The sequence below is a fragment of the Agelaius phoeniceus genome, chromosome 15 (assembly GCF_051311805.1).
Source record: "Agelaius phoeniceus isolate bAgePho1 chromosome 15, bAgePho1.hap1, whole genome shotgun sequence".
Lineage (NCBI taxonomy): Eukaryota > Metazoa > Chordata > Aves > Passeriformes > Icteridae > Agelaius > Agelaius phoeniceus.
In genome coordinates, this window is record NC_135279.1 from 1,374,860 (window position 1) to 1,397,632 (window position 22,773).

Genomic DNA, 22,773 nt, shown 5'->3' on the forward strand with positions numbered 1-22,773 from the left:
TGATAAGAGTTTATTTGGCCTGTCTCCATGAGTCTTTGCTCTTTGGGTTATCCTGGGGATTTTCAGCACAAAATAAAAATGGATCTCTTATAGCTGGGGCTGGAATCCCCCTCACTCTGGGAATACTGCACAGAGCTCTCCCCTTTTTAAATTTCAACCATCAGGGACTGGGCAGGCTGTAAAATTTTAATATTTATTATTTATATTTGCAATATTATTTATATGCATTGAGCCCCAAAGCCCCCTGTGTCCCTGCCCTGGCCTCAGCTGCCTCCCTTCATTTGGAACAATTTCCCTTGCCCTGGAGCAGGAAGGTTTTTCACCCTCTGTTACAGCAGGGAAAGAATTCCCCCCTCCAGCTCTCAGAGTGACTTTTTTGAGTATTTGCCCCAACAGTTATAAAGAGTTTTGGATAAAGGCAAAGTATGTTCTGCTGGTTTTTACGTGCTTTAAATATTTCTGGGAAAATTCTGTATTAATCTGGATATTGAGAAAGGCTGGAAATGACCTTTATTCTGGAATTTTATGCATGATGGGGATTTAACTTCAAATAACCCACTGGGACAGACCCACCCCTCCGTTAATTTGATGAAGGCAATCTGTGCTAATTAATTACTTGTTGTCAAAATTATTTTTAGAAGTATTTCTTAGAAATACTGCATTTTTTCTTAATTGATGTTGTCAAAACTGAAATACTCAACAATAATTTAGTTCCTTCAGTTGACTTGATAGTAATCAATTAGGAGCATTATTAATAACATCTTTTAAATAGAAACAAGTTGCATTGTCAAAGTATGCATGCATATTTTCCAGCTATTTTCAGAGACTTCTCAGGGTTAAGTAGTTCAAGCTTGTTTTAAAGAACTAAGAAATAAAATAATTCCTTGGATATTACAGGGATTTAACTCCACTTTTCTGTTTCTGTCTCTGAGGCAACAGGAAAATGCTTTGGCCAGTGTCCCATCCCAATGGGATGAGTGTTATAAATACAAGCAATGTTTCAGAAAGTAAAACTTTTTTTCCCATTCTGTTTTTGAAGTTCAAATCTGTCTCAAATCCTGAACTGAATTTCACATCTCAGAACATGGATATTTTTAAATTTCATTAAAATTCATTTAAATTTCATTTTAAATTTCATTGGTGCTGCTCCAGACCTGATTAGGGGACAAATGTCACCACTCCAAGATTCCCTGTGGGAAATTTCCTCTCCTCTTCCCAGCAGTGAGAGGAATCAGGAGTGACCAGAGCTTGTCCTTGGCTCAGGACAGGGTGGAAGGGCCACAGCCACGAAGGGAAACCCAAGCAGGTGTAAAATCAACTTTTTGGAAGAGACCCCTGAGAAAAGGCTCCTTCTCCATCCAGATTGCTCCAAAATCCACTGTTTGGGTATTTTCTGTGCCTCCTTTATTGCCTTTTGAGCCAAGATCTGCCAACACAAAGGCTGTGACAGGGGCACGTGTGCCACGCTCCCCCCTGGGAATGCAGCTGAGCTTTCCCAGCTCTCCTCAGGGAATCCAATATTCCCTGAGCCCTTTGTGGAGCTCTTCAGGCCCCTCCTGAGTGCAGAGAGGTGGCCACGTGTCTGCAGGGACACTTTCCCCTGGGTCAGTGCTCCCTGCAGCCCAAATTTACACTCAGGAGCAGCTGCTCATGCCAGAGCTATGTGAGGCAAAGTTGAGGATGGAACCTCCCTCTCCCCCAGCCTGATCTGTCACCCTTGGTCTAAATTTAAATCTGTGTTTACAGGAGGCAAGAGGGAAGAGGCAGGCAGTTAAATAAAGCAGCAAAATATCTTGTGTTTATTTTGAGGTCGGACAAGTGGATTTTCTCGTGCAGATGTGAATTGAGAGCCTGGGGGGTGATGTGCACGTTTGTGGGAGCTTTTGGACAAGTGAGCCTTGCTCAGAGGGAGCCTGGCCCAGCCTCTGACCCTTTTTGGGTTATTTTGGGCAGCAAAATTCCATAGAATAATCAGGAGCTGCTGCTCCTTTCTCAGGAGGTTTTCCAAGGGACACTTTGCTCTCTTGGGCTGCACCTCCCTGTCTGTGCCCTCCTCGAAGCCAGGCCCAGGAGGCTGAGCCTGGCAGCTCTGCCTACCCCAGCAGGTCCTGGGCACTGCTTTCATTTCCTGGGATGCCAGGGGCAGGGCTGAGCTGCTCCCAGCCAAGCCTGGCCTTGCCCAGGTCCCAGGTTCTGCTCCCTGAGCTGATTCCAGCCCCAGCCGAGGCCTCAGACCTGGCAGGGAAAGTTGTGGAATCTTAGATGGGCGTGGGCCAGGCCAGGGAACTGCACTGAGCTGAGCTTTGCTCTCCTCTCCCTGTGGCTGCACATCCAGCTGGAGCTGTGAAATGAGCTGCTCCCCTTCAAGGGAGCTTTTATAATAGAAATATAAAAACCCCCATGGACAACTTTAGGTCTTTGCTGTTATCAGGAGGGGAAGCTGCCCATTTTCACTCTTTCAGTGCAAGAGATGTTTATAAACTGATTATCAGAGCCTCCCAACCATAGAGAAACCCAACTGGAGCTGCTGAGAGTGTGATTGAATGTCATTAAAGGAAATTAATTCTGGATAAAATTCAGGTTCAAGTTCTGAGACCTGAAGTTCTTATCTGGCCCAGCATTGTGCACACAGCAATCACTGTCTGCATCATTTCATATCTTGGGATTGAATCATATTTGTGTTGTAATTTTATTAGAAAAGGCTGATGTCCAGGTATTGAAAAAGGAACTAAGGGGATAAATATTCATCCTGTTTATTGCATCTGCTTCTGATGCTTTTGTAGCAGAGGTGAAAGGAGAATAAAGGCACCCAGATAAAATTTTAATAATAGTTTTATGGTTCTGCAACAGCAACTCTATTGTGAAATGGTCTGTTTTGTGTTCCCAGCCTGTAACTCCCCAGTGCTGCAGGTTTGTGCCCATTTTTACCACTTTGATACTTCTTTGTTGTCAGCTCTTGCAGCTTATTAAGAGGATGCAAAGGCAGGGACAGTTTAGAGGATTCCAGCAGAGTAAGCTCTGTTGTGGGGTGGGTGAGATGATTAAGGAAGGTCTTGTACAGCCAATTACTCCCAATAATTTCATTAGAAAAGAGAAAGGCAACGTGAACTTTGGATAATTCCCACTCTAATACTGTGATCCATCATTCCCATTAATGGCAACTTACAGATTTTGAAGTTAAAACGTTCAGTGTGAGCTCCAGTCCCTGCCACGAGGAATCCCAGCCCCAGGGCAGGGTTTTGTGCCCTCCCTGTGCAGGGTGGGTGTTGTGGAGCAGGAGCACCTGGAACAGGGCACATTTCCATGGAAAACCTTTGTTTTGTCCTTCCCAGACCCCCTCCCGTGCCTGTGGTCAGCAGCACCTCCCTCCCAGCACTTGTTGAATTCTATTCCTGCTTTTCACCCCCTGGTCTCCAAACAATTCCCTGGATCAATCAGCAATGGCCCCTCAGCTCCCTGCCTGTGCCAGTCCTTTGGGAGCTCCCCTTAGCCACAGCTCTCCCATTTTCCCAGTGTTCTCTCCCCACATCCTTCCTCCTGGCTTGTTCAAATCCAGATGTTCCCTTTAAATCAGAGTTACTCAGAGCAAGGCAGGAGAATTCCCATATTAAAAACATAAACAAAAGGGCATTGTTTTATCTTTAATGCTCTTTGCTTCTCCCCTCCTTCCTCTCTCCTGGACTTAAAATACTCAGCTATAATTAACTACCCAATACCCAGCTATAATTAAATGTCCTCTGTGAGGGGAGGGAGGCCAGGCCAGGGTGGGAGAGCCGAGTTTGCCCCAGCCTTGCTGGGAACCAGGGCAGTGCCTCTGCTCCAGGCTCTCCAGGAGATTCCCAGCAGGATCCTGAGCTATTTGTGCTCACCCTGAGGCCCAGCCAAGGTCCATCAGCTGAATGAACCTCCATGTTCTCTATAAACTTCATTTAAAAGCACATCTATGTAATTAAGGGAGCGTTCACCATCCTGGACCTCCCTTTATGTTCCATATCCATTGTCCACCTCCTTCTTGGTTTCCTCTCCACTCCTGATCATGCAGCCACAGAGAAATAGGATAGGCAAAGATCAACCTGATAAACCAGAAAAGAAAATTAATTTGACTTGCACAAGAAAAGTGATATTTTTTTTTTTCCTTCAAAGAGGGTTTTTATAGAGGAAGAGGTTGAGAAACATTCCTTTCTGTCAGGCTTTGAGGAATTCCAGCCCCAGCATCTGAGGCAGCCTCAGGAGTCCTGTTAATACTTGGTTGTTCAGCCTTTGCTTGAGAAAGTATCCCAATTTCAGAGCACACCAAGACAATGAGATCATTAATAAAATAAATCAGGGCATCCATTCTTGGGCACCCAGCCAGGGTAGTAACGTTGTCCTGAAAGGATTCAAACACCAGGCTGGAAATGAAAACCTGCTGCTATTTTTTATTAGTTCTGAATCTCCTGTATTTTCTCTTTTTATTTGTAGCTGGTAATTTGAGGGCAGTGACATCAATTAACAGTTTAATTGGAGTTGCAGGGATGTGTTATGGGGAAGGCAGGGGCGTGCCAGGTGATGGGCTCCATTTCCAATGAACTCCAAGTGTTGTGAAAGGGAATTCTCAGCATGACCCAAACTCTGACCAGGAAATGTTTGACTTTGGTGGGAGAGGAAAATGAGGAGCCAGGGGCTGGGGCAGAAATCAGAGTTGTGGCAGGAAAAGCAGAAGAGTTTCCAGGCTGGAGCTCAGAGCAGAAATGCTTTTTTCCCTGGGCATTTATCAGCTCCTTTGAGCAATTTGGTGGAATTTGGAGTGGCTGTTCCAAAAATAGATGGGGTGGGAAGCTGGAATTGGGGAAGGATGTGGTGGAGAGCTGCAGGAGCTGCTGTGGAGAGAGAAATCACCTTCCAAGGAGGCCTCTGAGGAGCAGAGCAGGGCCTGAAATCAGCTCTGAAATCAACCCTGACCCCCAGCCTGAGCATGGGAGAGACTTTGGTTCAGGGTCCCTGAGACAAAATAAATCCATGGATTCCAGCAGGGAGAGCTGGATGCTTTCCCAAACTTCACACATCCAGGGCTGATATTCCAGATTCACCTGTTTGTTGTGGAATTGGGATTATTCTCCAGCATCCAGATCCTGGCACGTCCTGGTGCATGCTGAGGAGACAGTGGCTCTTATTTCATGGTTGTTATTTATTTTGTGGTTATTATTTTATGGTTGTTATTTCATGTTTCCTTTCATTTGCAAGATGCAAATGCTGCCAAGCCACAAAGTCAGGACAGTTCCCACATTTTACCACGGGAAGGAAAGGGGCAGCTGGGGACAGTCTGAGCAGGAAGGGAGCAGGAGCTCCTCACTTCCCACTCTGACACGATTTCAGTCTCCCCTTCCTTCCATCAGTTCTGTGCTCTTGGCTCAACACCCAGGCATGATCTTATTACCCTGTGAAGTCAATGAATCCCAACAGAAAACCTTGTGAGCTTTAAATGGTCCAGAATTAGTGTGTGCAGCAGGCAGGGCCCAATCAATCAATCAATCAATCATCCCCAATTAATCTGTTTTGTAGAGTGGCCTCAGATCAATCCCTGGGTGAGCTGAGCCCAGGATTGCTGGAGCTCTGATGGACCTAAAAGTTCTGGAAATGAAATGATTTAAATGAAAATTCAAGCATTAAATCAATGCTAAGCAGAACAAGAGGTGACATGTTCCCCTGTTTATTTGAAAATTAAACCTGGCCAGCTGTTGAGCAGTGCTATTTTCATGGATTTATGGTTTTCTGGGCTGGCAGTCTGTCTTGTTCATGTCCTTTTATTGGCTTTTGATGCTCTAATTTGGAACTGCATTATAATCACAGTGGTTAGGGAGAGATGGCCTTGGGGTTTTTCCTGAAGTTGGCAGAGATGATTTGAGTTGTGTGGTTCAGCTCATGAATAATAACCCCAGTTAGGGCCTCTTTGGGGATGTCTGCAGGGCAGGAGGAGCCTCTGTGGGCAGGAGCCCCCAGGATAAACACAGCATTTATTCCCTGGGGGTGCAGATGTGCCCTGAGAAATGCTGCTCCATCTTTTGGGGGACACAGAAGGATTTCATTTCCTGGGATTGATCCAAATCCTTAAATATATTCTAAAAATGAGAGGGGAAAAAAGGTAGTTTGGTGAAGTTGTGTTGCAGCTTTGGTGATTTTCCAGGTACAAGCCTGCAGTTTTCAATAAATAATTGGAAACAATTGCAGAAATGTTGGGTTCCAGGACTCTCCCTTCCAGCTGCAGGACTGTCACCAAATCCATCAGCTTCCCTGGCAGGTGGCACATTTGTGTTCGTGTTTCCCATGAAATAATTCACCTGAACATATTCTTGATTGGGCTGAGAAACCAGGAATGCTCCACCAGAGTCAGGACTTGGGGGTGCTCTGCCCAGAATTCCCAGTTCCTGACAGCATCTGGGATTTTCTGCTCTTCCCCACCAATAATTCCCAGTTCCTGACAGCATCTGGGATTTCTGCTCTTCCCTACCAATAATTCCCAATTCCTAACAGCATCTGGGAGTTTCTGCTCTTCCCTAACAATAATTCCCAGTTCCTGACAGCATCTGGGATTTCTGCTCTTCCCTAAAAATAATTCCCAATTCCTGACAGCATCTGGGATTTCTGCTCTTCCCTACCAATAATTCCTGACCCTTCAGCTGGAGTTGCACAACAGGAAAGGGCCAGAACAGCTGGAAAACTGCTCTGGAGAGCTGTGGGCAGGCAGCACGTGGGAGAACGTGTTCAGACATCCTCAGACCAGGGTGGTCACTGGGTTTCTGTGGCAGAGGGTATTTATGGGACACTGCCCAGTGCAGACTCTCAGTCTCCTCTTGGATGTTTCCCTCCGGGCTGCCTGGGCCCCTCCTGTCACCCTGTGCCCTGGTTCCCAGCCCTTCACTGGATCTCATGAAAACACACAGGAAGATGAGTGAGAAAGGCCCTGGATAATCCTCTGAACACATTTTCCCCTTTCTTTTCTCTCCTAGATCAATGTGCCTTTCCCCAGAGCTGCAGCAGAGTCTCTGAAAGAGCCACCCTGAGTGCACAGATGAAGCAGCAAAGACAATTCCTGAGAGCACTCTGGGGCCAGGATCCCCTCCCTCTGTCCTGTCTGGTTTCTGAGGGAGCACAGAGAGGTGCAGCTGGAGGCAGCAGCTCACAAAGGGGGGAAGCTGTTCAGGGGAGCTCTCCTGGCTCTGCTGTTTGTGTTTGCTCACCTGGGTCCAGGTAAGCCCAGGGCCATTTCCTGGCACAGCCTGGAGCAGCTGAAGTGATGTGGGGTGAATCCTTTGCTGAGTCACAACTCTTCACTTGAAACCATGGGGAAGCTTTTAGGATCAGTAAAAATCCTGAAATTCCAGACTCTGCCCTCAAGGCACTGTCTGGTGTTTACAGCTGCACTTTCAAGAGTTCCTGAAAGCACCTCTCATTTTATGACATTTCATCTCCCTGCATTAACAGATAATCTTGTACAACCCACATGGATTTGCAAGCAAGGCCAATTATCCTGGCAGGAGCAGCAGGGAGAGAGGGGCTGAGAGCAGCAAGAGCTGAGCTGTTTATCACAATGCCCAATAAATCATTTACAGCCACAACCAATTACCTGCTTATTCCCAGGGCCTGCTCTTCAATTAACAGGGGGAATATGCACCTCTAAAGGGGATAATTTCTGGGCATGCATTAGATTGCAGTTCCAGCCTTGGCTGAGCTGTTCTGCTGGCATTTACTGAGGGAGCTCAGGGTGGCATCACCTGTGCCCTGCAGGCTGGGGGGCACAGGAACCAGAGCCCTGACCAGGGAGAGCTCTCAGCATCCCAGTTCCCAGTGAGGCTGGGCTGGGATGACCCTCCTGGGTGACACTGGGGCACCAGGAGCTCAGCCAAAGCATCAGTGCCCAGCCCAGCACCACGAATGGAACCAGTCAGCTCCTTTTACTGGGGGTTCTGGGCTCTCCCCTTCATCTGGGAGTGCTCAAACCTGGCACTGATAAAATTCCTGTGATGGTGGTGGAGAGCACAGCCCCCCCAGTGGGAGGGGTTTAAAATATATTGAAATATTTTTTTTATATTTTAAAATATTTTACATTCATATTTTAATATACTTTATATTTATATTTTATATTTATAAAGTATATTATTATATAATATTTTATTTATATAATATAATTATAATTATATTATATTTTTATTATTTTATATTTTGAAATAGTTTTAATATTTTTAAATATTTATGCATGAAATTCACAGGGAAAGTCAGACATTGTCCCATTCCCAAAACCTGAGGCACAGACTGGCAGCCCTGGGAGTGTTGGAGCTGAGCTGGGAGTGGCCCCAGCTGAGGGCCTGGAGGCAGAGCAGGATTTCTCCTGGAGAATTCCAGGTTGCTCCTGCACAGCTCACCCACCATGAGAAAGAAGAATGAACTCCTGTGGGATGGGACCAGGGTGAAACCCATGGGAACTGAGGAGCTGCAGGGAGGGTTCCTGGCTGAGATTTGCAAACCAAATGAGCCCTGCTTTGCATGTATTTGAATGAGAGCGTTTTCCATCCCTGGCAGTGTCCAAGGCCAGGCTGGATGGGGCTTGGAGCAGCCTGGGATGGTGGGAGCTGTCCCAGGGTGTTCAACCAACTGTAAATGTTCTGGGAACCTGGAAAACCACTGGGGTGGGGACTCAGGGAGCCTCTCCTGAGAGAGCCAGGATTTGCCTTAGATCTGGGGGCACTGGGAGCCCTGATCCATAACAACCCCAAGGCCCAGTCAGTGTCTGTCAAATCGTTTAATGTCAATTACTTTGCATTATCAACAGAAAGAGTGAAAAAAGGAGCAAAGCTTGGTGTGCTTCTATTTCTGGTATTTGCTGTGCTGATGAATGATTAATGATTGATGATTAATCCCTCAGACATTTTGGTGACAGGGCTGGGAAGATCTTCCTGACACAGGAGACTTCACCAATTATCCCCCAGACTAAGTGCTGGGACTCTGTAATTTATGAGAGCTTTATCTCCTTTGGGGTAAACCAGCAGTAAATATAATGCAGGGAAAAGTCTTGCAAGGCCAAGAGACTTCATTTGTAAAGGAGAGAAACTCCTCAGCTTTAAAGTCCTTTCCAACTGTAATTTCTGTGCAGTGAGGAGAGTGGCAGAAAAGTGCATTTTTATCATTTAAGTGATTAAATGTTTCTGTTGTTCAAAGTAATTCCTGTGTTCAGTGGATATATTTAGCTGTATGACAGCAAAACATCTCAAAGCAGAAAATATGGAACTACTGTGACTCCTGAATGGAAAATTCTCAGGGTTTGTCCTGTAAAGCAAATCAGGAGGGTTGGATCCCCATCCCTGGAGGTGGCACTCGGTGCTCTGGGCTGGGGACAGGGTGGGCATCGGGCACAGCTGGGGCTCAGGGGTCCTGGAGCCTTTTCCAACCTGATAATTCCATTTTTTTCCCTGTGGTTTCCTGAGCTCTGCAGCTCTCCTGCAGCTGGAATTTAACCTGCACAGGTGTTCTGCCAAAGCAGCCTCTGGTAGCAGCAGAGCTCAGCTCAAACCCAGGATTTTTGAGGCCCTTTCCCTTCAGTTGCTCAACCAAGAGGTCTGAGTAACTCATAACTGATTAATCATCACTTCCAGGAGATTTTATTTATTAGGCTTTAATCCATTAACACAAGTTTTAGATGGAAAAGAAAAAAACCATTAGGAAGAAAAACATTGTAAATCTTATTCTTCTGGGAACTGTTAGTGGCTGATCCTAGTGAGGATTGCTGAGGCCAGGAGCAATCCAGATGTTTGTTGTTTGGCTCAGGCTGAGTTTTCCTCCTCCTGCAGTTCATGAACAAGGAGTGAGTGAGTTCCTGGGGCTGGACAGGTGGGATGAGAGGGAACAACTGGATGGGCAAACCTCTGTTGTGCTGCTTGCCTGTCAGCAAAGCTGGTCATGTGCTAGATCTGTCTGCTTTTCCATTGAAACAGGTTTAAACGGGCTTTAAAACCCAAAATCCTCACAAAATGGATTTTTAACCCACACTGACACATGCAAGGATAGATCTCCCAACTTTACAGAAGTTTTTAGGTTGTACTTAAATCAGCATTTTCAATGGGAAGAGCCACATTGAATTGTTAAAATCACTGGGAGGAGAAACAGCAACTCACTGAGCTGAGGGGCACTGAAGGAAGCTTGGCTAAATGCACTTTCAGAAATGTCCATCTCAGGACTGTCAGTCACAGGACAGTGTCTGTCTGAGTCCTGAGTGTGTGCTGTGGGAAACTTTAGGAGTTAAAAGCAATTCTTGTCCTTTAAAATCCATTCTTGTCCTTTAAAATCCTTATTCTCTCAGTAGCCCTAGGAAGGAATATAAATTCCAGATTAGGGAATGGTTTAAATGATTTCTCTGTTGTCTGCTGAGCTGCTGAGGAGAAATGCTTTCCCTTTAAAATTGTTTCTTATTGTCCCTCTGCCTCTCCTTCCTGCAGCAGGTTCTGCTGCAAACCCATCAATCTGAATCACTGCTTAACAATCTCATCCTGACAATAAACTGAGGGGTGCTGCAAGCTAATATATTCTAATTTCAATCTAACATATTGTACACTCAATTGTGATCAGGGGAAAAAGCCCTCAATCCATCAGAGGGAAACAAGAAAACGACTCCTGGCTGCAATAAGTAGACACTTGTGTCTGTATTGTCTCTAGAATTCCTTGGCTCTGGCTGTCTCATTAACCTGGGTCTGATTTTCATCTGTTGAGGCATTTTTACAGAGTTAGAGCTCAAGAAATGAGTACATGCTAAGAACATTTGGAAATGGAAGGGATGGGGGAAAAGGAGTGAAATCTCCTGATTTCCATTGTGGCCAGAGGGGGCTTTAAAAAGCCATTTTTGTACCCAATTTTTTGTTCCATATCGCAGATATGGAATGGTTTGGGCTGGAAGGGACCTAAAATCCCATAAATGCAGAGTGCAAGGAAATCCTGGGAGTGTGCAGGGAAGGGATTGTCCCAGATGTGCCTGCAGCTCTTCCCAATGCCTGGGAACCTCCAGGAACCTCAGGAGGCCAAGCAAAGGAAGATTTCAGCAGCACCACAGGGTTTGGGACCACAAGGTCCAAAAATTATGGGTCTTATTTTATCAGTAGGGATTTTTACAGCACCCAAACCCCAGGAAGGTTCTTGCAGCAGCTGATTTTGGTTGTTGCCTGATTTTATTTCTTGTCAGTAACAGCCAGAAACGCAACCAGGACCATCCCCAGGCAGAAGGTCCTGGAGGATTTGCTCCAGACCTTCTCCCTGGAAGCCTTTTCCACCCAAACCCAGAGGCTGGGGCCAAAACCTCTCCTGGCTCTGCCTTTGCACACCCAGGGCTTGAAGCTCCTCCTGCTCCCTGTCCCAAACTGCTCCACTTCAGAGCTCCCACCCCAAAAAGTGCTGGGGGGCTCCTACAGAAATGGACAGCTCTGTTTAGCACTGTTATTATTTGACTGCAAAGTATTTACCAGTGCCATTATTCAGAGCCTTTTTGAAAGCCCAAAGTTTTACTGAAAATGCTCAGGAGCTCAGGGACTGATCCCAGCTGTTCCAACAGGCTCTGCACAGCTTGCAAGCTGTTAATGGATCTTGGGATTTTTACAAGGGATCTGGGATTTCGAATCAAGGCTTTGCAGTTTCCCACTCCAAGGAGTGAAATTAATCTGAGTTTCAAGCAAAATCTTGTATTTCTGTATCAACCCATTGTCAGTTTTCATTTCAAATGTTATGAAAATATCTGTAACCTAAGTAAAAAATATTCTGAATTGATAAATCATTTTCCATCTAAGAGCAGGAGAACATTTCAAGCCCTCAGTGTGCTCAGTGACTCAGTCCATCAGTAACTCACACCTAATTTTATTGGCAGGGAGCTCTGAGGGAGATTTATCCTTGCAAGAGCTGTCCTGGCCTTGGGTGGGATTTCCCAGAGAGCAGGGCTGCTCTGATGTGCACTCCAGCTTCCTCCCTCCTTGTTCCTTTGGATGAGCTCTGTGGATTTGGAAAAACAGAACCTGCCTGAGTGTTCCTCTGAAGGGGCACTTTGGAAACACAAGTCCAGATGGCTCAGGCAGATTTCACAGCAAAGCACGGAGCAGCTGTGGGGGGAAAAAGGGAAAAAGGAACAAAAAGCACCTCCTGCCTGTTTTCTGCAGCTTAGCAAAGGCTCAGCTTGGAAGGAACAGAATTCACTTGGAGTCAGTTAGCTCTGAATGCCAACAGGGCTTAAATTCCCTCATTAATACGCAAAGATTGTTAATGGTGACCTGTGTGCTCTTGCTGAGCTGCAGATCAGCTCGTTTTTAATCCCTGAGGAATGGTCCAGGTGTTCTTGGGCCTCCACTGAGTTCCTTGGGCACCCCATCTCCCAGGAAAGCAGAAGTTGCTTCCTGGCAGGGAAATGTGCAGTGCTTGGTGCAGGGTGACTGAAGGGAACATTTAATTCCGTGTTTAGTGACAGCTTTGCAGCCCTGCACGAAGGGTTCTGCAGGATGGATAATTCAGAATGGGCCCTGCTCAAAGAGTTTGACCCACAACTCCAAAATTCAGCTCAGCAACCACGGAGAAATTTGGATTTTATCCAATAAACAGCAAACAAGAGCAGCAGGGGGTCAGAATCTTAACTGGTGGTGGCTTTTCTTCATTCCCTTGAGCTTGTTAATTAGCAAATGAAAGTGCAATGAGTTAGCAAATCCAATAACCTGGGATTTCTCTGAGTCTTTGTGAGTCCCTCCCTGTTCCTGCCAGGCTTGGACTGGCTCCACACTCCAGGCAGGAGAATTTCCATGGGAATGGGCTGGTGTTGGCTGGCTCTGAGAGCACTGAGCAGCTGAGATTAAAAACTTCTTAAATCACAGCAGAGCAGCAGCAGAGGAAACAAAGAAACCTCACTATAAGAACTTCCTTGTTGTTTTGTTGGGGTTTTTTTTAGTCTGAGATAAATTGAAAAAATTAAATTTCAGCACCTGAATAGGAACTTGGTCCCTCTCTCTCTTGAGTCCTTCCTGCTCAATTAGCCAAAATATTTTGGAGATCAGTGTGATTCTCTCTGCCCACAGAATGCCAGGAGGGCTCAGGCTGGGAGGGACCCCACAGGTCCCAGCAGGGCCATCCCAGAGCTCAGGGACAGGATTGTGTCCATCTGCTCTGGGACATCCCAGAGCTCAGGGACAGGATTGTGTCCAACTGCTCTGGGACATCCCAGAGCTCAGGGACAGGATTGTGTCCATCTGCCCCAGGACATCCCAGAGTTCATGGACAGGATTGTGTCCATCTGCTCTGGGACATCCCAGAGCTCAGGGACAGGATTGTGTCCAACTGCTCTGGGACATCCCAGAGCTCAGGGACAGGATTGTGTCCATCTGCCCGAGGACATCCCAGAGCTCAGGATTGTGTCCATCTGCCCCAGGACATCCCAGAGCTCAGGGACAGGATTGTGTCCATCTGCCCCAGGACATCCCAGAGCTCAGGGACAGGATTGTGTCCCTCTGCTCCAGGACATCCCAGAGCTCAGGGACAGGATTGTGTCCCTCTGCTCCAGAACATCCCAGAGCTCAGGATTGTGTCCATCTGCCCCAGGACATCCCAGAGCTCAGGACTGTGTTTTCAGGTGAGAGGTGATGGGAGCAATCATTTGACTGGAGCAGTCAGATGTGGTTCAGCACCTGCAGTGATGACTCAGGAGCACTCTCAGCCCCATCAGCTCCTCTCATTTCCCCCTGCAATGCTGGAGATGTTCTGTTGAGGAGGTGCCAGCCCATGCAGGGGCTCCCAGGGAGCTGTGGCAGCCCAGGCTCCTCCAGCCCCGAGCAGAGCTCCAGCCCTGCTGCACTGCAGAGGGGCTCTCTCCTGCCAAAAATCACCTTTTAAGGCCTTTTCTGCTAAGGTCGAGGCTAATCCAGGAGTAGGTCCTGGTGGGAATAAGCAATGATTCTTCATGAATAACAATAGCACAATCAGGCCCTAAATGAGACATTTATTCAACCTTTCTCATCTGCCTTCTGTAAATCACCTTCCCCCGTGTCCCTGGAGGGAAGGAGTGACCAACCACAGCTTTATTCCAGGAGGCAACAGCAGGAGGAAGGAGGATGTTAGAAATGATATTTCAGGCATGTTGTGACAGCCCTGCTTGGTCCATCCCAGCAGGGAGTGGGAAGTGTCCTTCAAACAGGGTCAGTGCAGTGCAAATGCACACAGGGAGGGAAAGAGGAGCCTCTGAGCATCTCCAAAGTCCCTGCTCCAAGTTCAGCTCTGCAGTGGCTAAAGGGACACACAAGTGCAGACTGCTTCTGTTCTTTTCAAACTGAGATGCTCAAACTGAGATTTTTCAGTACCTCATCCTGGATTAATGAAGAATTCAAAGTTTGGTATTAGCACAATCTCCTCCTGACTCCCAAGACCTTCCTGCACTTCCTACAGCTTTCCATTTGTTCTTTCTAAAGGTTCTCTCCCTCCAACAGGGAAGGAATTTTCTAGGTTAAAATCACAGACAGGTAAGGCCCCACTTATCACCCCAGCCTCTGTCTGGGCCATTTCTCAGGGCTCTGCTCCTCCCTGATGCACAAAAGCCCAGCAGGTTTCAGTTTCATGATCCTTCTGCAGAAGTGTGTGAAACTTCCTGGGTGCAGAGGCTGCACTCACCAAACCATGACTAAAAGGGCTTGAAGGGGACAGAGATTCCCAGGAAAAAAATCCTTGGGCACAAGGAAAAAAAAAAATCCTGTGTTAATTGAGCTTTCCAAGTGGTACCAGCAGCCCTGAGAGAAATAAAAATTTCAGGATGTCCCATAAAGAGCAGAGGAAGAAAGGACAGAGGCAGCAACCCTCGGGTGGCTCTGGGATGAGGGTGGGGTTAGTGGAGAGATGGAAAATGTACATCACTTTTACATCAATGCCCAAAATACACAGACAACTATTTTCTCAAGTGACTAGGAATAGTTTAGAGATTTTTTTTTTCCCCAATCAAATAGCACGAGGGAAAATAGTCTGCAGGGGCTGGTGAGGAATGAGGGGGTTTTGAGGGAGAATGTTACAGAACAAAACAACTGCTCCCTTCTGCCATTTCTGTCCCTAAAATCCAAGCTGCTTTTTGTGGTTTTGGAAGAGGAGTGTTCATATGAGGAAATTAAAAGCTGACAATGCCTTTGCTCCCTTTGAGCTGACAGGAGCTCAGGAGATAACAACAAACAGACAAAATGAGCCCAAGGAGAAGGGGAGCAGAGGAATTGCTCAGCACCACCTCCCATTTCTGCAGCTTTGCCTTAAAGCAAAATGCAGATTTTGAGGGAAAAAGCTGAAGAACAGAACCAAATGAACCAGAATAAGCAGAAGCAGCTTTCCCTGCTTCCTTGGGGGGAATTCAACAGCTCCAAGTGGGTTTTAGATCTTGTGCCATTCTCATTCATCTGTGGCCTCCCTCACTTCACACTGTCAGTTTTGTTGAGCTGCTCTGCATGAAAAGTGCTTTTGATGTTTGGCAGGGGACCAGCAGGAGAGAGAGAGAGAGATGTCAGCAGCTCTGCCCAGTGGGGATAGAGCTGCTGGATGTGGCTGGTGCAGCTGGGAATTCTCTGGGGCTCCCTCCAAGCAAAGCCCTCCTGCTGCAGCTCCTGCTGTGCCCAGCTCTGAGCTGGGCTCCGTGCAGGGAGCACAGAGCTCCTGGCCAGGGACTGCTCCTGCAGGGCTGGGCTGATCCCAGGGAAAGGAGCAGGGCTGCTGTGTGTGAGAGGGAGAGGGCACAGGGACTGAGCACTGGGCACAGGGACTGAGCACTGGGCACAGGGAGTGATCACAGGGCACAGGGATTGATCACAGGGCACAGGGATTGATCACTGGGCACAGGGACTGAGCACTGAGCACAGGGAGTGATCACAGAGATTGATCATTGAGCACAGAGATTGATCACTGAGAACAAGGGAGAACACAGGATTGATCACTGAGCAGAGGGATTGATCACAGGGCACAGGAACTGATCACTGAGAATAAGGGAGAACACAGGAACTGATCACTGAGTACAGGAACTGATTATTGAACACAGGAATTGATCACTGAGTACAGGAACTGATTATTGAACACAGGAAGTGATCACTGAGCACAGGGATTGGTCACTGAGCACAGAGCAAGGGAGAAAAGGCACCTTCACTCGTCCCCTCCTGGCTCTGAGTGTTCATCTAATGAGGAAACTCTGAACTCTGATTCCCTTAGCCCACTCCCTCTGAGAGACACCAGAGCTGCTGGAATTCCTGCCAGGGGATGCCCCAGCACAAGAGAACTTTCTGCCCATCACAGCAATGCCAGAAAAGCTCCCCTGTGGTGTTTCTGCTCCCCAGGGAGTTCCTGTGCTGGGGTTTAGGCCGTGTTTCACCTGTCCTTGGCCAGCTTTTCCCTCACTAGAACAGTTTCCATGCCCTTTGTCCTATCCAGGGAGCCACAGGAAGGAACATCCTCGCTCCCATCTCGGTCTTGGGAGAAGCAGAGCAGCAGAAAACACTTCCATGTTTGATTTCTAATTTCCTGGAGAGGAATGGAAAGGAAAATGAGACAAAAGCTTGGTGGGGCAATGCCAAGCTGTGAGCTGTCATTAAATGAGAGAGCCAGCTCTGCATGAATGAAGCCTGAGGTTTCTATGGGATCCACGGGAATGTTGCATTTATTCCCCCTGAAATTCAGGCCGGTGGGGCACCAGAGGACCCTCAGCCCTCCAGGGGCAGCACTGAGGGATCTCAGTGGTCCCAGCCCAGGCTGCTCCTGGGGCTCAGCAAACACAGCACAGATGCTGGGACGTTTTGGCACAGGCTGCTCCACTCCAGGCTCTCTGGGGACAGCAGGAAACCAGGAATTCATCCCACTCTCCTCAGCCTTGGATCACTCCCAGTTTGGCCCAAGAGAGGTTTCCTCCCCAGGGGAGGCTCTCCTGGAGCAAGGTTTCCTCCAAAGGACAGGAGCTGCAGCCTGGGGGGAAAGTGCTGCTCAGGGACTTGGAGCACCTCGGCCTTGGCACCAAATCTGCCCCTTTCTTCTCCCCCAGTCAGGGAAAAGTGCTCAGGATTCATTCCCTGCTCCCTTTGTGCCAACAGAGCCATTTTTACCAGCTGACCATTTCCCAGAGCTTCAATTTCCTGCTCAAGATTTAGGTTTTTAATTTTTGTAATGAAGCTGGTCCCAGAGGTCCAGAAATTCCTAATTAACCTTACCCAGTGTTCAAAATAACCAAATACACTTTGTCACTGAACTCTGAAGTTTTGGAAAGAAAGGCCAGCCCCAGCTGGAGAGGATGAAGTTCCCTTTTCCCTGATCTTACATTTCCCTCTAGTGGCTGAGCCCTCGAGCATCAGCAGCCAAAGGGAGGAATTCAAGGTCTTCCTGCTTTGCCTTTTTTTTTAGTACATTAGTACATTTTAGTACATTAGTATTTTTTAGTACATTTTAGTACAATATTTCTCTTTAACCTCGTTGTACCCTGCTGATCTTGCTTTGCCCTGTGTGAAAACTCTGCTTTGCAGGTCCCTTCCCAGCGTTCAGGGATAACAGGACCCAGGTGCTCCGAACCCACCCTGCTTGGGGGAGGTGAACATCCTGTGGTGCCCAAATTTGGGGGCAAAGGAGGAGTTAAAGGGGAGTGTGAGGAGGGATCGTTTTGGTTCAGGGCTCTCCCGGGACTCTCAGACCCAGAAATGTTGTTCTGGTTGGACAAGACCCAAAATTTCCTGTTTCTAGCAGGGATCTCTCCTTGGTTCTCTGCCAGAGAGGTTCCCCAAGGCAAGGCTGGACTTCCAACCTGGGTAAGTTTGATTTCAATTTAGTAAAAAGCAGGAGAAGGTTTAAGAGAAAAGATTCACCCATCAGTGCTCCCCTGCCCCACTTCTCCACTTCATGGCAAGCAATAATGGGAAGAAATTGAAGCTTAAAAAAAATACCCTGTTAAATAAGTTATTTTGGTATTTCAAAGCCATTTTTGGTTATTATACCTTCTAATCAAAGGTTGTTGGGGCAGAGAGGAGGTAAAGTGTCAATGTATGGAGCCTGTGGGATGCACCAAAAAAGCTCCAGAGACATTGAAGGCTGTGGTTCAGGACATGCAGGGCCTGGGACAGCCACCTCCACACTGGAAAATTTTATGGCACAAAATCTGAGCTCTGAGGGTTCAGGAGCTGAGAGCTCATTTCACTCTCTGTTTGAAATGAGTCTCCACAAGAAGCTTTTTCAATGAAAAGGGTTTCTTTCTCATAAACACTTGAGAGCAGCCATGGAATTTCTGCTCACCTCAGGAAGATGATGCCATGTCTCTGGCTTTGTGCTCGTGTCTGTGGGTTTTTCTCCTCCTCAAACCACGCTGATTTTGTCAAAACTGTCTGAGCCTGGAAGCCTCCTGAGCAAACATTGCAGAACTGAGACTGTGCCCTGGGAATGCTGGGGGAGAGGAGCTGTGCAGGGCCTGAGCAGGGGGATGCACAGAGCAGCAGGGAAACCTCCAGGGGAGAGGGGAGGGTTAATTACATTCACCCTGGTGAGGTTTTCAATGCTGGCAGAGATGTTCCTACTGCTAAAAGCAAAGCTGGGGATGTGTTTGTTTGGGATCTGCCGCTGAGTGATGAGAAAATCACCCAACAACTGAGCCAGGGCTGGCAAAGCAGGGCCAGCTGTAACTGGGGGTGGTTTTCAGGCAGGGTGATAAAGGGGCTGTGAGCAGGAGGCAGAGGGAAGGAGAAGCCTCTCCCATGCAGCATTTTCAGAGCAGCCCTTGCAGATGAGGGCTTGGTGTGCCTGGTCTGGGGTCAGGAGCAGCACAGGGAGGGAGCTGAGACCCTGCAGGGTTTGCCTGGAGCTGCTGCAGGAGGAGCCTGGGGCACCCCCAGAACAGGGAACCCCAACCTCACAGGTTTGCTCTGCTTCCAGCAGCCCCCAGTGCTCTGAGGGGGATTGCAGGGCTGGTGCTGCCCTGGTGCACCCCAGGGAATGGGGAAAACCTCTGGGAAAAGGAGGAGCTCCTGGGTTTGCTGGACCTGGTTTGTGCCTCTGGTTTCTCTCAGTGCAATGGAGTTAAGGCCACAGTGTGCACACAAGTTTGCTGTTAAACCAACTCACAGAATCCCTGAGGTGGGAAAAGCCCTCCCTGCCCATGGAATCCCAGCTGTGCCCCTTGTCCCCAGCCCAGAGCACCGAGTGCCACCTCCAGGTGACACCTGTGGGGATGGGCACTCCAAACCTCCCTGGGCAAGGCCTGAGCACCCTTTCCATGGAGAAATTCCTGCTGGTCTGCCCTGAGAAGGAGCAAAGCCAGGTCTCTGTTGAGGCCCTGGCTCCTGGCAGCCCTTTGGGCACAGGGGAGCTGCAGGGTGGATGCCCAGCAGAGCCTTTGGAAGGGGCACAACTGCCCAGAGGCTTCTGATTCAGCCAAAAACCTGAACTGAATACAGGGAAAATGACAAAAAGGGGAAGTAGACTGAAGGAAATGACTGACTGTACATTTTTTAAGGAATTGCTCTGGAGCTTGTTCATTCTGAGATGAATTAGGAGCTTTAGTCTTGCCAGTGAGCTCACCCTTGGTCTGAGTCTCTAATGGGGATTTATCCATCAGAGAGTGCCCTGAAGCTGCTGCACTCTCTGTGATGTTCCCCAGGCAGATCAGACCCTGCAGATCAAAGCTGGGAGTGAATTTCTCACTCCGGGGTAAAAGGCACAATGTCATCCTCGATGGTGGAAACTCTTTGTAGCATTTCTTTCCCCTTTTGAAAGTTATTTGCCTAAAAGAAGAGACTGAGGTTGTAACTGGAGCACATGACAGAAACAAATGGTGTGTTTGTGTTCCTTTAGTCAGGTATCTCAATCTTTCAGTATTTTAATTGTGCGATATCAAATGCCCTGGTAAATCCCCCCTGGGACTGTGAGGGTGCCGAGACTGTCAATGTGAAATTCTTGGAGGGAAGGTGAAAATGATTGAATGAGGTTATTAAAACAATGAGGGGAGTTGCAGAAGTGGAAGAGGGAAGTGGTGCCATTTTCTGCTGTAAATTAGCTCTTGATGCACCAAGCTTGGACAGCACTGATGGTTTGGGTGGCTCTGAATGTCAGAGCCCATCAGAGGAGCCAGGACGAGGGGGAATGGCTGAAAACTGCCAGGCTGTGCTGGATGGGATATTGGGAATTAGGAATTGTTCCCTGGCAGGGTGGGCAGGCCCTGGCCCAGGGTGCCCAGAGCAGCTGGGGCTGTCCCTGGATCCCTGGCAGTGCCCAAGGCCAGGCTGGACATTGGGTTTTGGAGCAGCCTGGGACAGTGGAAGGTCCTTTCCCTTCTCCTGTACTCCCTATTCCTCTCTCCAATTCTGCCTTTTCCTCCAAAACAACACAACTGCCACAGTGAGAGAAAATCTCATTCCATTTGTACCACGAGTGCAGGCTTTTCCTCTCTTCCCAAATCTTTATCCCAGAGGTTCCCCCACCAGGCTGGGCTGTGCTGGAGTAGCAGAACAAAGAGCAGTGGGATAAAAAGACCAGTTTAACTCCTGGCCTGAGCTGTGGGCCCTTTGCAGGGCTGTCCAAAGCCAATCCCCTTGTCCAGAGCAGGTTCCTGGAGTTTATCCCCCCAGTTCAGTTCTTTTGGTCCGAAGTTGGCCACACTTTGGGCTTGAACAATTTTTCATTTCCTAACAAAAGCCTTGGCAGGACTTTGTTTTGATGCCATCTCAAGGCCTTGCAGACTGGCACTGGGTCATGTGAGTTTTGTTGGCACCAGGAGTGAGACTTGCAGTCGTGGTGGGAAATGCATTCATTGCCCAATTTGAATGTCAGCAGCACAGCTGAAGTTTCTGATGGCAGCAGTGACTTCAAAAGTGTTAATGAGGTCAGAGTTTAGAGAAAATATTCAAAGTTTGAATAAACTGCAGCTTCTCTTGGGCTTTTTTGGAAATTCACTCAGCTTTGGGAGGGTCTGGCTGAACACTGCAGATAAAACACAGGGTAAGCCAAAGCCTGGCATTTAATACAAGGAAAAGTTAAAACATGGTGTAAACTGTATAAATTTCAGGCAATGTACATGATTCAAGTCAAGTGTTTCGTGCAACTTTATTTTTATTTCCTTTGCAGCAGAGGAGGTTCAGCCGAATGCCCTCGAGGGAAGGGAGTGTGGAGGGAATGAAAAGGAATTACAGACTCGGTGTGGTTGGGAATTTCAGACATTCCACGAGGGAATGGAGCCCAGGCTGTGATCAGGGGGATGAGGGCGAGGAGGGGATGGGCACAGGGACAGGGTGGGCACAGGGAGCGAGGCCAGCCCAGAGCAGGTTCTTGCCAGGAACGAAACCTTTCATTCCAGGGGTGGCCACGACTCCTCCCTGCCCTCTTTTCTGTCCCTGTGGGTGGCTCTGCCCCCTCTGGGGGTGCCCAGAGGATCCTGGTGACACAGGGACAACGTGACCCGCTGGGACTTCCGTGCTTTCAGTTTGGGTTTGCTTTGTGAAAGTGCTGCAAGCTCCCGACAGAGCAGCACCAAAACTGACTGAAACCACAAGCCCATTACTAACTATGGGTAAAGCCCAAAGGAACAACTTCCATTGGAAGGGCTGCTGCGGGTGTGGGGGATGAAACTCACACACACAGCTGCAGTTTGTAGCAGAGAATTGGTGCCTTTCTGTCTAATTACAAATTCTATTAAAAAGAAATCATCTTCAGACTTTATTCTGATGTTTTACTTTGCCACCAGCTAAGCACTGATGAGAATTTTGAGTTGTGTACATTTAGCTTTGCTTCTTATGAAATGAAATCCTCTTTGTTTGTATTTAATCTCCACTTTAACTCCCACTGCCATTCCTCAAGTCTCAGGTATAAATAACAGGAGGGAAATCCTGACCTGGGGAGTTAAACACAAAGGTTTTGTTCATTCTGAGTTAAAGATTCTGTTATTTAAATGAGCAGAAAGATAACTGCAATTCTTCAGCACCTGGAAACCAAATCAGCCAAATCCAAAACTGGTGCCAGTCACCATCCATAGGTGCAGGACAGTGCTGACATGGAAAATATGTGACAAGAATTGATTGATCAATGTCCAGTGGAACGTGGCGGGGTTTATGTCAAAGGGAAGGATTGGGAATTCATAGTTGAAAAGGTTTCCTTAGCAAATGAAGAAAATCAGTTTCTTTATTGTGGTCTGTAATGGTAAAGCCAGTGCAAACTCTGCAGAATGTGGCTCAGGGTGGGCACCAGCAGGAGTTTCTCCATGGAAAGGGCGCTCAGGCCGTGCCCACGGGGGTTTGGAGTGCCCATCCTGGAGGTGTCCCCTGGAGGTGGCACTCAGGGCTGGGGCACAGCTGGGCTGGATGGGCAGGGAGGGCTCTCCCAGCTCAGGGGCGCAGAGGTGCCCGTCCTTGGGCACACCCAGCACGGTGACAGTGACAAGGCTGGGACAGCAGCCAGGGTCGGGCTTGTGGCTTCTGAGGTCAGGCCAGGTCTCCCAGCCCATTCTGGGAGAAGTTGTGCAGCCAGCCTGGCCCATTACATAACAGAGCTGCCCTGTGAGCCCTGCCTGCCCCTCTGGCACCCCAGCACGGCCCTGGAGCCACAGAGCTGCCCTGCCAAGGAGGGGCAGCCAGGGAGCTCAGCAGGAGCCAGCAGAGCGAGGACAGGGCCAAACTGTGCCAGGATTGCCAAAGAAACTCTGGGAATGGGTCCTGGGGGCAGTGCCAGGCTCAGGGGGATCCCACACACAGACCCAGGCTGGGGCTGCAGCAGCACCTCCCTCCAGGGAGACACACATGGGTTATCCAGGGGCAG

General features: G+C 48.2%; 1 long non-coding RNA gene across 1 annotated transcript in view; it reads left to right on the forward strand.

Moving 5' to 3' along the window:
• LOC143695274 (uncharacterized) overlaps nt 1-22,773 on the forward strand; it is a 74,213-nt gene that overhangs the window by 39,565 nt on the left and 11,875 nt on the right. The window contains exon 3 of the long non-coding RNA XR_013184377.1: nt 6,987-7,227. This is a non-coding gene — a long non-coding RNA (uncharacterized LOC143695274). The remainder of the gene's footprint in view (nt 1-6,986; nt 7,228-22,773) is intronic.